At 44.5% G+C, this 12,869-nt stretch overlaps 1 protein-coding gene across 2 annotated transcripts in view; it reads left to right on the forward strand.

Moving 5' to 3' along the window:
- The window catches only part of LOC126161853 (pseudouridine-5'-phosphate glycosidase-like), a 164,083-nt gene that overhangs the window by 85,106 nt on the left and 66,108 nt on the right, over window positions 1–12,869 (forward strand). The gene's annotated exons all lie outside the window — the stretch shown is intronic.

Genomic DNA, 12,869 nt, shown 5'->3' on the forward strand with positions numbered 1-12,869 from the left:
TAAACTTGATGCGTCTAAGAGTAATACAAAGCAAGTGCAGAATCTGAAAATCCATAGTGCTTACAAAGTATTTTGCTGATAATTATGGATGGCATGAAGACTTAGAATATTTCCCTTGAAATCACAGATGTGAAGTAAGGGATTTCCATAGTTTGTTCAACTGGAAACTATTATCTTGGTAGAGCAGGTCGTCTGCCCATTGTATTTCCCCACCTTCCTTGATAACTGTGTTGACTTTATGCTCTTTCATTATTCTTGCAAATTTTGAAGAAGCATAAGATGGTTATGATCTTCCTTCCATCAGCCAAGACAGCAGCTCTTTTGTGATCAGTGAAGGATCGTCTGCTTTTTATGAAAGATTGGTGTGTATGAAATCTTTGTGAATGTGGTAAAAGGTATATGGGACAGACAATATGCACTATAAAATAATATTGCATTGAACACCAGTAATACACCTTCCTTCTTAAGCCTAATAAATCAGCAGTGCCTGAACATTGTGTTTCTAATGGCCATTCCATGGATTATGAGAAAGTTAAGACACTGGCCACAACCCCATCCTACTGAGATTCAATGGTCAAGGAAGCTGTGGAAATACAGTTAGCAGACAGTCTGCTCAACTGAGATGGGGGTTGTCAGCTTGACAAATCATGAAAACCCTCATTTCACATCTGTACTCACAAAGGAAATATTCTAGGTCTTCATGCCATCCATAATATCAATAACACCCTTTGTAAGCACTGTGGGTTCACTGATTCTGCACTTGATTTATTTTATCCTTAGATAGATCAAGTTTATTGTGTGATTGATGCTCTTTTCATACCAACAGTGTTGTTCTTTATGCATGTGAGTGTATTCCATAATGCGAAAAAACGAATCAAAAACTTGCCAGCTGCTCGCATTGAGAATGTTTGAAAGGTTGTCAGCTGAAATAAGAGAACATAAATTTAAAATATTCCAGATGCATGCCTAAAAAATGATGCACTATAACATTTAAATGTTTCTGAACTTTTCAGCGACATCTTCACACACACCGATTATTTTAGACTTTCCAGTATCAGAGCATGACAAAGAATTTTCGTATGTAAGAAGTGAGTTGTATTTGGCTAAACTATACTGTAATGCACTCTGAAGATTGTGTATGCTTGTGCATTTGTCAAAACTCTTGAATTATTAAGCAAAACTCCATAATTTATGCAGCTTTTGATCCATTCTAATACTGAACATTGTGGAAAATATGTTCAAGTACTATATGTTATATCAAGATAGATACAATCTAATTAATGAAAATTGAGATACATTGGCAATTTCTGCATCATTTTAGATACTCAAAATGGGGCAAGGAAATCACCATTTCTGTTCCTTAATGGTGTATTCAGTCACAATTAATAGTAAACACTGGTTTTCACTTGTGTGTCATTCATTTAACAACATTAGTGTTCAGGTTCCTGAGGAATTTTTTTACCATCCATACAGAATGGCTCTGGAATAGTAACTCAAGGCACTGGTCTGTCTGTAGTAGTTCTCCTAAGAAATCTCACACATGTACATATAGGATTCATATTTGAAGAACACATTGTGAATGTAATTCAGGTGATAACCTTAGAAGCATTCATGATTGTAGCTTGAGTGCAGGATTGGTGTCCTAAAAAAGGAGAGAATTGCCTTGACACATTTGTTTATCACAATAAAATATTTAAAAAATTATATTCCTATAGCTTTGTGCAGTAAAAGGAACAATTTAGAGATTTGTTCATGCTGTGGTGCTGCTTCACGCTCACATTAACAGCATAGGCAACCTCTCTCTCTCTCTCTCTCTCTCTCTCTCTCTCTCTCTCTCTCTCACTCACTCACTCACCCGCACCCAATTCCTTCCTCTCTCTTTCCCCTCCTCCATATAATGTGTCTTCCACCTCCAGAAGGAAACATTCCACGAAGGAAAAATATATCTAAAAACAAAGATGATGTGACTTACCAAATGAAAGTGCTGGCAGGTCGACAGACACACAAACGAACACAAACATACACACAAAATTCAAGCTTTCGCAACAAACTGTTGCCTCATCAGGAAAGAGGGAAGGAGAGGGAAAGACGAAAGGATGTGGGTTTTAAGGGAGAGGGTAAGGAGTCATTCCAGTCCCGGGAGCGGAAAGACTTACCTTAGGGGGAAAAAAGGACGGGTACACACTCGCGCACACACACACATATCCATCCACACATATACAGACACAAGCAGACATATTTAAAGACCATAAATATGTCTGCTTGTGTCTGTATATGTGTGGATGGATATGTGTGTGTGTGCGCGAGTGTGTACCCGTCCTTTTTTCCCCCTAAGGTAAGTCTTTCCGCTCCCGGGACTGGAATGACTCCTTACCCTCTCCCTTAAAACCCACATCCTTTCGTCTTTCCCTCTCCTTCCCTCTTTCCTGATGAGGCAACAGTTTGTTGCGAAAGCTTGAATTTTGTGTGTATGTTTGTGTTTGTTTGTGTGTCTGTCGACCTGCCAGCACTTTCATTTGGTAAGTCACATCATCTTTGTTTTTTTTTATATATATATATATATATATATATATATATATATATATATATATATATATATATATATATATATATATATATATATATATACACTCCTGGAAATGGAAAAAAGAACACATTGACACCGGTGTGTCAGACCCACCATACTTGCACCGGACACTGCGAGAGGGCTGTACAAGCAATGATCACACGCACGGCACAGCAGACACACCAGGAACCGCGGTGTTGGCCGTCGAATGGCGCTAGCTGCGCAGCATTTGTGCACCGCCGCCGTCAGTGTCAGCCAGTTTGCCGTGGCATACGGAGCTCCATCGCAGTCTTTAACACTGGTAGCATGCCGCGGCAGCGTGGACGTGAACCGTATGTGCAGTTGACGGACTTTGAGCGAGGGCGTATAGTGGGCATGCGGGAGGCCGGGTGGACGTACCGCCGAATTGCTCAACACGTAGGGCGTGATGTCTCCACAGTACATCGATGTTGTCGCCAGTGGTCGGCGGAAGGTGCACGTGCCCATCGACCTGGGACCGGACCGCAGCGACGCACGGATGCACTCCAAGACCGTAGGATCCTACGCAGTGCCGTAGGGGACCGCACCGCCACTTCCTAGCAAATTAGGGACACTGTTGCTCCTGGGGTATCGGCGAGGACCATTCGCAACCGCCTCCATGAAGCTGGGCTACGGTCCCGCACACCGTTAGGCCGTCTTCCGCTCACGCCCCAACATCGTGCAGCCCGCCTCCAGTGGTGTCGCGACAGGCGTGAATGGAGGGACGAATGGAGACGTGTCGTCTTCAGCGATGAGAGTCGCTTCTGCCTTGGTGCCAATGATGGTCGTATGCGTGTTTGGCGCCGTGCAGGTGAGCGCCACAATCAGGACTGCATACGACCGAGGCACACAGGGCCAACACCCGGCATCATGGTGTGGGGAGCGATCTCCTACCCTGGCCGTACACCACTGGTGATCGTCGAGGGGACACTGAATAGTGCACGGTACATCCAAACCGTCATCGAACCCATCGTTCTACCATTCCTAGACCGGCAAGGGAACTTGCTGTTCCAACAGGACAATGCACGTCCGCATGTATCCCGTGCCACCCAACGTGCTCTAGAAGGTGTAAGTCAACTACCCTGGCCAGCAAGATCTCCGGATCTGTCCCCCATTGAGCATGTTTGGGACTGGATGAAGCGTCGTCTCACGCGGTCTGCACGTCCAGCACGAACGCTGGTCCAACTGAGGCGCCAGGTGGAAATGGCATGGCAAGCCGTTCCACAGGACTACATCCAGCATCTCTACGATCGTCTCCATGGGAGAATAGCAGCCTGCATTGCTGCGAAAGGTGGATATACACTGTACTAGTGCCGACATTGTGCATGCTCTGTTGCCTGTGTCTATGTGCCTGTGGTTCTGTCAGTGTGATCATGTGATGTATCTGACCCCAGGAATGTGTCAATAAAGTTTCCCCTTCTTGGGACAATGAATTCACGGTGTTCTTATTTCAATTTCCAGGAGTGTATATATATAATGTTGTTGTTGTTGTTGTTGTTGTTGTTGTGGTCTTCAGTCCTGAGACTGGTTTGATGCAGCTCTCCATGCTACTCTATCCTGTGCAAGCTTCTTCATCTCCCAGTACCTACTGCAACCTACATCCTTCTGAATCTGCTTAGTGTACTGATCTCTTGGTCTCCCTCTACGATTTTTACCCTCCACGCTGCCCTCCAATGCTTAATTTGTGATCCGTCGATGCCTCAGAACATGTCCTACCAACCGATCCCTTCTTCTAGTCAAGTTGTGCCACAAACTTCTCTTCTCCCCAATCCTATTCAATACCTCCTCATTAGTTACGTGATCTACCCACCTTATCTTCAGCATTCTTCTGTAGCACCACATTTCGAAAGCTTCTATTCTCTTCTTGTCCAAACTAGTTATCGTCCATGTCTCACTTCCATACATGGCTACACTCCATACAAATACTTTCAGAAACGACTTCCTGACACCTAAATCTATATTCGATGTTAACAAATTTCTCTTCTTGAGAAACGCTTTCCTTGCCATTGCCAGTCTACATTTTATATCCTCTCTACTTCGACCATCATCGGTTATTTTACTCCCTAAGTAGCAAAACTCCTTTACTACTTTAAGTGTCTCATTTCCTAATCTAATTCCCTCAGCATCACCCGACTTAATTTGACTACATTCCATTATCCTCGTTTTGCTTTTGTTGATGTTCATCTTATATCCTCCTTTCAAGACACTGTCCATTCCGTTCAACTGCTCTTCCAAGTCCTCTGCTGTCTCTGACAGAATTACAATGTCATCGGCGAACCTCAAAGTTTTTACTTCTTCTCCATGAATTTTAATACCTACTCCGAATTTTTCTTTTGTTTCCTTTACTGCTTGCTCAATATACAGATTGAATAACATCAGGGAGAGGCTACAACCCTGTCTCACTCCTTTCCCAACCACTGCTTCCCTTTCATGTCCCTCGACTCTTATAACTGCCATCTGGTTTCTGTACAAATTGTAAATAGCCTTTCGCTCCCTGTATTTTACCCCTGCCACCTTCAGAATTTGAAAGAGAGTATTCCAGTCAACATTGTCAAAAGCTTTCTCTAAGTCTACAAATGCTAGAAACGTAGGTTTGCCTTTTCTTAATCTTTCTTCCAAGATAAGTCGTAAGGTCAGTATTGCCTCACGTGTTCCAACATTTCTACGGAATCCAAACTGATCTTCCCCGAGATCGGCTTCTACTAGTTTTTCCATTCGTCTGTAAAGAATTCGCGTTAGTATTTTGCAGCTGTGACTTATTAAACTGATAGTTCGGTAATTTATACACCTGTCAACACCTGCTTTCTTTGGGATTGGAATTATTATATTCTTCTTAAAGTCTGAGGGTATTTCGCCTGTCTCATACATCGTGTTCACCTGATGGTAGAGTTTTGTCATGACTGGCTCTCCTGAGGCCATCAGTAGTTCTAATGGAATGTTGTCTACTCACGGGGCCTTGTTTTGACTCAGGTCTTTCAGTGCTCTGTCAAACTCTTCACGCAGTATCTTATCTCCCATTTCATCTTCATCTACATCCTCTTCCATTTCCATAATATTGTCCTCAAGTACATCGCCCTTGTATAAACCCTCTATATACTCCTTCCACCTTTCTGCTTTCCCTTCTTTGCTTAGAACTGGGTTGCCATCTGAGCTCTTGATATTCATACAAGTGGTTCTCTTATCTCCAAAGGTCTCTTTAATTTTCCTGTAAGCAGTATCTATCTTACCCCTAGTGAGACAAGCCTCTACATCCTTACATTTGTCCTCTAGCCATCCCTGCTTAGCCATTTTGCACTTCCTGTCGATTTCATTTTTGAGACATTTATATTCCTTTTTGCCTGCTTCATTTACTGCATTTTTATATTTTCTCCTTTCATCAATTAAATTCAATATTTCTTTTGTTACCCAAGGATTTCTATTAGCCCGCGTCTTTTTACCTACTTGATCGTCTGCTGCCTTCACCACTTCATCCCTCAGAGCTACCCATTCTTCTTCTACTGTATTTCTTTCCCCCATTCCTGTCAATTGTTCCCTAATGCTCTCCCTGAAACTCTCTACAACCTCTGGTTCTTTCAGTTTATCCAGGTCCCATCTCCTTAAATTCCCACCTTTTTGCAGTTTCTTCAGTTTCAATCTGCAGTTCATAACCAATAGATTGTGGTCAGAATCTACATCTGCCCCAGGAAATGTCTTACAATTTAAAACCTGGTTCCTAAATCTCTGTCTTACCATTATATAATCTATCTGAAACCTGTCAGTATCTCCAGGCTTCTTCCATGTATACAGCCTCCTTTCATGATTCTTGAACCAAGTGTTAGCTATGATTAAGTTATGCTCTGTGCAAAATTCTACAAGGCAGCTTCCTCTTTCATTCCTTCCCCCCCAATCCATATATATATATATATATATATATATATATATATATATATATATATATATATATATATATATATTGCTTCTTTCTGACGAAGCAACCGTTGGTTGCAAAAGGAGAATTTTATGTGTATGTTTGTGTTTGTTTGTGTGTCTATCGACGTGCCAGCGCTTTCGTTTGGTAAGTCACATCATCACAAAGGTGATGTGACTTACCAAAAGAAAGCGCTGGCAGGTCGATAGACACACGAACATACACACAAAATTCTAGTTTTCGCAACCAACGGCTGCTTCATCAGGAAAGAGGGAAGGAGAGGGAAAGACGAAAGGATGTGGGTTTTGAGGGAGAGGGTAAGGAGTCATTCCAATCCCGGGAGTGGAAAGACTTACCTTAGGGGGAAAAAAGGACGGGTACACACACACACACACACACACACACACACACACATCCATCCACACATATATGGATATATGCAGGGTTATGAAGAAAAATGATCCTAATCCTACTCCTAATGATCCAACTCCCCAAGACACTATCCAAATTGAACCCTGCCTGGAACAGTTCCGTCCTCCGTCACAGCGGGACCCACCTCCTCTTCCTCAAAATCACCCTCTCCAAACTTTCCAGGAATTTCTGACTTCCAGCCTTGCCTCTCAGTCCTTCTTAAAAAACCTTAATCCTACTCCCAACATCACAACTGCTGAAGCCCAGGCCATTCGTGATCTAAAGGCTGACCGATCCATCGTCATTCTTCCGGCGGACAAGGGTTCCACGACCGTGGTACTTGATCGTCGAGAGTATGTGGCTGAGGGACTGCGTCAGCTTTCAGACAACACCACTTACAAAGTTTGCCAAGGTAATCCCATTCCTGATGTCCAGGCAGAGCTTCAAGGAATCCTCAGAACCTTAGGCCCCCTACAAAACTTTTCACCCGAGTCCATCAACCTCCTGACCCCATGTTATATCTCTTAAAAGAAAAAATAATATGTTATGTTGTTTATTTATTTATTTAGCGGAAACACTCTCCTAGCAAATTATATCTGGTTTTATCGAGCGCCAGGCTCCCTACAAATTACTGTAAATGCAATAGCGTAGTAGTACTCAGCTCTGAAATTATTATCACAGAAAATAGACAAGTTTTAATAAAATTATTCCACTGGATTACTTCAATTAATCTCACAGAATATTTTTACTTAATTTCTTCCGCTCCGGCTATTAGATATTGTGCTGTGAAAAAATATTTTTAAATGTACCGCGTAATGGCGGCTAATTGTTAACAGTCAGAGATTACTGTTACTCGCTCCGCAGCAGCTGGAAACATGCTAAATAATTTTCATTAAATACTCATTTCATAAGATAAATGTGGCGTAGGTTCTTGAAATAACACAAGGAGATCACTTTATACTAATATATTCTTACTGGGACACAGTTTACACCATTAAATATTTGCAATTACGTTACGACAGAAACAAATACTAGCGCAGCACAATAGCTTGCGTACCTTATTCCAGCGCACACCAGAACGAACAGAACAAAACAGACTAGACAGAAGAATGAGCATTGCATTGTATTTTATACTCTAACAAAGATAATCACATTATAATCTCATACAATAAAAATAATGTCTTTTCTGCATTTATCGATATATATATTGTATATTTTTACAGTTAAATCAATGTTTGTAATTCGTTTTGAGTCACATACTGACAGTTTTATTTATGTTTCACCTTGATAAGGGTGAATATTGCAAAAGGGACACTACACCCACCAACACCCCGCACCCCTACCTTCTACCTTCTTCCTAAAATTCACAAACCCAATCATCCCGGCCGTCCCATTGTAGCTGGTTACCAAGCCCCCACAGAACGTATCTCTGCCTACGTAGATCAACACCTTCAACCCATTACATGCAGTCTCCCATCCTTCATCAAAGACACCAACCACTTTCTCGAATGCCTGGAATCCTTACCCAGTCTGTTACCCCCGGAAACCATCCTTGCAATGGAGCACTTCCTTTCACGCCGATCACCTGCCACCCTACCTAAAACGTCTTTCCTCATTACCTTAGCCAGCTTCATCCTGACCCACAACTTCTTCACTTTCGAAGGCCAGGCATGCCAACAATTAAAGGGAACAGCCATGGGTACCAGAATGGCCCCCTCGTACGCAAACCTATTCATGGGTCGCTTAGAGGAAGCCTTCTTGGTTACCCAGGCCTGCCAACCCAAAGTTTGGTACAGATTTATTGATGACATTTTCATGATCTGGACTCACAGTGAAGAAGAACTCCAGAATTTCCTCTCCAACCTCAATTCCTTTGGTTCCATCAGATTCACCTGGTCCTACTCCAAATCCCATGCCACTTTCCTTGACGTTGACCTCCACCTGTCCACTGGCTAGCTTCACACGTCAGTCCACATCAAACCCACCAACAAGCAGCAGTACCTCCATTATGACAGCTGCCACCCACTCCACATCAAACGGTCCCTTCCCTACAGCCTAGGTCTTGGTGGCATACGAATCTGCTCCAGTCCGGAATCCCTGAACCATTACACCAACAACCTGAAAACAGCTTTTGCATCCCACAACTACCCTCCTGACCTGGTACAGAAGCAAATAACCAGAGCCACTTCCTCATCTCCTCATACCCAGAAGCTCCCACAGAAGAATCCCAAAAGTGCCCCACTTGTGACAGGATACTTTCCGGGACTGGATCAGACTCTGAATGTGGCTCTCCAGCAGGGATACGACTTCCTCAAATCCTGCCCTGAAATGAGATCCATCCTTCATGAAATCCTCCCCACTCCACAAAGAGTGTCTTTCCGCCGTCCACCTAACCTTCGTAACCTCTTAGTTCATCCCTATGAAATCCCCAAACCACCTTCCCTACCCCCTGGCTCCTACCCTTGCAACTGCCCCCCGGTGTAAAACCTGTCCCATGCACCCATTGCATTTACAGTAATTTGTAGGGAGCCTGGCGCTCGATAAAACCAGATATAATTTGCTAGGAGAGTGTTTCCGCTAAATAAATAAATAAACAACATAACATATTATTTTTTCTTTTAAGAGATATAACATGGGTCAGGAGGTTGATGGAGTCGGGTGAAAAGTTTTGTAGGGGGCCTAAGGTTCTGAGGATTCCTTGAAGCTCTGCCTGGACATCAGGAATGGGATTACCTTGGCAAACTTTGTAAGTGGTGTTGTCTGAAAGCTGACGCTGTCCCTCAGCCACATACTCCCGACGATCAAGTACCACGGTCGTGGAACCCTTGTCCGCCGGCAGAATGACAATGGATCGGTCATCCTTTAGATCACGGATAGCCTGGGCTTCAGCAGTGGTGATGTTGGGAGTAGGATTAAGGTTTTTTAAGAAGGATTGAGAGGCAAGGCTGGAAGTCAGAAATTCCTGGAAAGTTTGGAGAGGGTGATTTTGAGGAAGAGGAGGTGGGTCCCCCTGTGACGGAGCACGGAACTGTTCCAGGCAGGGTTCAATTTGGATAGTGTCTTGGGAAGTTGGATCATTAGCAGTAGGATTAGGATCATTTTTCTTCGTGGCAAAGTGATATTTACAGCAGAGAGTAAGAGTGTAGGACAGTAAATCTTTGACGAGGGCTGTTTGGTTGAATGTGGGAGTGGGGCTGAAGGTGAGGCCTTTGGATAGGACTGAGGTTTCATATTGGGAGAGAGGTTTGGAGGAAAGGTTAAGTACTGAATTAGGGTGTTGTGGTTCCAGATTGTGTTGATTGGAATTTTGAGGTTTTGGAGGTAGTGGAGCTGGAAGTGGGAGATTGAGTAGATGGGAGAGACTGGGTTTGTGTGCAATGAGAGGAGGTTGAGGTTTGCTGGAAAGGTTGTGAAGGGTGAGTGAGTTGCCTTTCCAGAGGTGGGAAACCAGGAGATTGGATAGTTTTTTGAGGTGGAGGGTGGCATGCTGTTCTAATTTGTGGTTGGCCTGTAGGAGGATGCTCTGAACAGCCGGTGTGGATGTGGAGAGGAAAGATTGAGGACTTATATTAAGGATAGTAGTTGACGGGTGTGTTCATTGGCTGAGTTGATGTGTAGGTGAAGGATTAGGTGGGTGAGGGCAACGGATTGTTCAGTTTGGAACTGGTATGGGGACTGATGGAAAGAAGGGTTGCAGCCAGAGATGGGAACTTAAAGTGTGCGGCCTTTGGGGGTAATGCCAAATGTCAGACAAGCCTGAGAAAATAAAATATGGGAGAGTAATCTGGCTAGGGCGAAGGCATGTTTGCAGAGGGAATGTAAATAAAACTTAATGGGGTCATTGTGGAGGTGTTGTGAGGGTGACATGGTATTAGACGGTGGAAAGTGTAACATGAGGCTGAAATGAAAATGAAAATAAAAATAAAAATATTTGGGGGGAGATAAAGGTGAACTAGAAAGCAACTGGAGATCTGGTGTGAAAAAAGGCGAAAAAGTGTTGGTTAGAGCTGGGCTATGTTGATCCTGTGGTGAACTTGTGTAGGTAGACAACGATGTGCATAAAGGTTAGGTGGTTGTGTTGCCGCCAAAACACGTTTAAGGGGTGGAGAAATTCGGGAAAATTTCGGAAAAACTACGTGTAAATGTATTAAAAGGAGTGGTTTTGTGGTGGCAGCATATGAAAATGAGGCTAACAATTGTCTGAGGAAGAAATAATGATGTTAAAACCTGTGGGAAGCAGTTAAAAATGATCGGTGATGTGAGAAAAACGGAAATGGAAATAAAGCAAAAGTTATTAGAACTAGCCGAAATGGTTGTTTAATAGGTGAAAGGAACTATTTGTGAACTAGAAACGGTGGATTTTATAGCAGCGGTAGTGCCTTTTAATATGTCTGCTTGTGTCTGTATATGTGTGGATGGATATGTGTGTGTGTGTGTGTGTGTGTGTGTGTGTGTGTGTGTGTGTGTGTGTGTGTGTGTGAGTGTATACCCGTCCTTTTTTCCCACTAAGGTAAGTCTTTCCGCTCCCGGGATTGGAATGACTCCTTACCCTCTCCCTTAAAACCCACATCCTTTCATCTTTCCCTCTCCTTCCCTCTTTCCTGACGAAGCAGCTGTTGGTTGTGAAAGCTAGAATTTTGTGTGTATGTTTGTGTTTGTTTGTGTGTCTATCGACCTGCCAGCGCTTTTGTTTGGTAAGTCTCATCATCTTTGTTTTTATATATATATATATATAGACACACACACGTATATACACTCCTGGAAATTGAAATAAGAACACCGTGAATTCATTGTCCCAGGAAGGGGAAACTTTATTGACACATTCCTGGGGTCAGATACATCACATGATCACACTGACAGAACCACAGGCACATAGACACAGGCAACAGAGCATGCACAATGTCGGCACTAGTACAGTGTATATCCACCTTTCGCAGCAATGCAGGCTGCTATTCTCCCATGGAGACGATCATAGAGATGCTGGATGTAGTCCTGTGGAACGGCTTGCCATGCCATTTCCACCTGGCGCCTCAGTTGGACCAGCGTTCGTGCTGGACGTGCAGACCGCGTGAGACGACGCTTCATCCAGTCCCAAACATGCTCAATGGGGGACAGATCCGGAGATCTTGCTGGCCAGGGTAGTTGACTTACACCTTCTAGAGCACGTTGGGTGGCACGGGATACATGCGGACGTGCATTGTCCTGTTGGAACAGCAAGTTCCCTTGCCGGTCTAGGAATGGTAGAACGATGGGTTCGATGACGGTTTGGATGTACCGTGCACTATTCAGTGTCCCCTCGACGATCACCAGTGGTGTACGGCCAGTGTAGGAGATCGCTCCCCACACCATGATGCCGGGTGTTGGCCCTGTGTGCCTCGGTCGTATGCAGTCCTGATTGTGGCGCTCACCTGCATGGCGCCAAACACGCATACGACCATCATTGCCACCAAGGCAGAAGCGACTCTCATCGCTGAAGACGACACGTCTCCATTCGTCCCTCCATTCACGCCTGTCGCGACACCACTGGAGGCGGGCTGCACGATGTTGGGGCGTGAGCGGAAGACGGCCTAACGGTGTGCGGGACCGTAGCCCAGCTTCATGGAGACGGTTGCGAATGGTCCTCGCCGATACCCCAGGAGCAACAGTGTCCCTAATTTGCTGGGAAGTGGCGGTGCGGTCCCCTACGGCACTGCGTAGGATCCTACGGTCTTGGCGTGCATCCGTGCGTCGCTGCGGTCCGGTCCCAGGTCGACGGGCACGTGCACCTTCCGCCGACCACTAGCGACAACATCGATGTACTGTGGAGACCTCACGCCCCACGTGTTGAGCAATTCGGCGGTACGTCCACCCGGCCTCCCGCATGCCCACTATACGCCCTCGCTCAAAGTCCGTCAGCTGCACATACGGTTCACGTCCACGCTGTCGCGGCATGCTACCAGTGTTAAAGACTGCGATGGAGCTCCGTAT

The sequence above is a fragment of the Schistocerca cancellata genome, chromosome 2 (genome assembly GCF_023864275.1).
Source record: "Schistocerca cancellata isolate TAMUIC-IGC-003103 chromosome 2, iqSchCanc2.1, whole genome shotgun sequence".
Taxonomy (NCBI): Eukaryota; Metazoa; Arthropoda; class Insecta; order Orthoptera; family Acrididae; genus Schistocerca; species Schistocerca cancellata.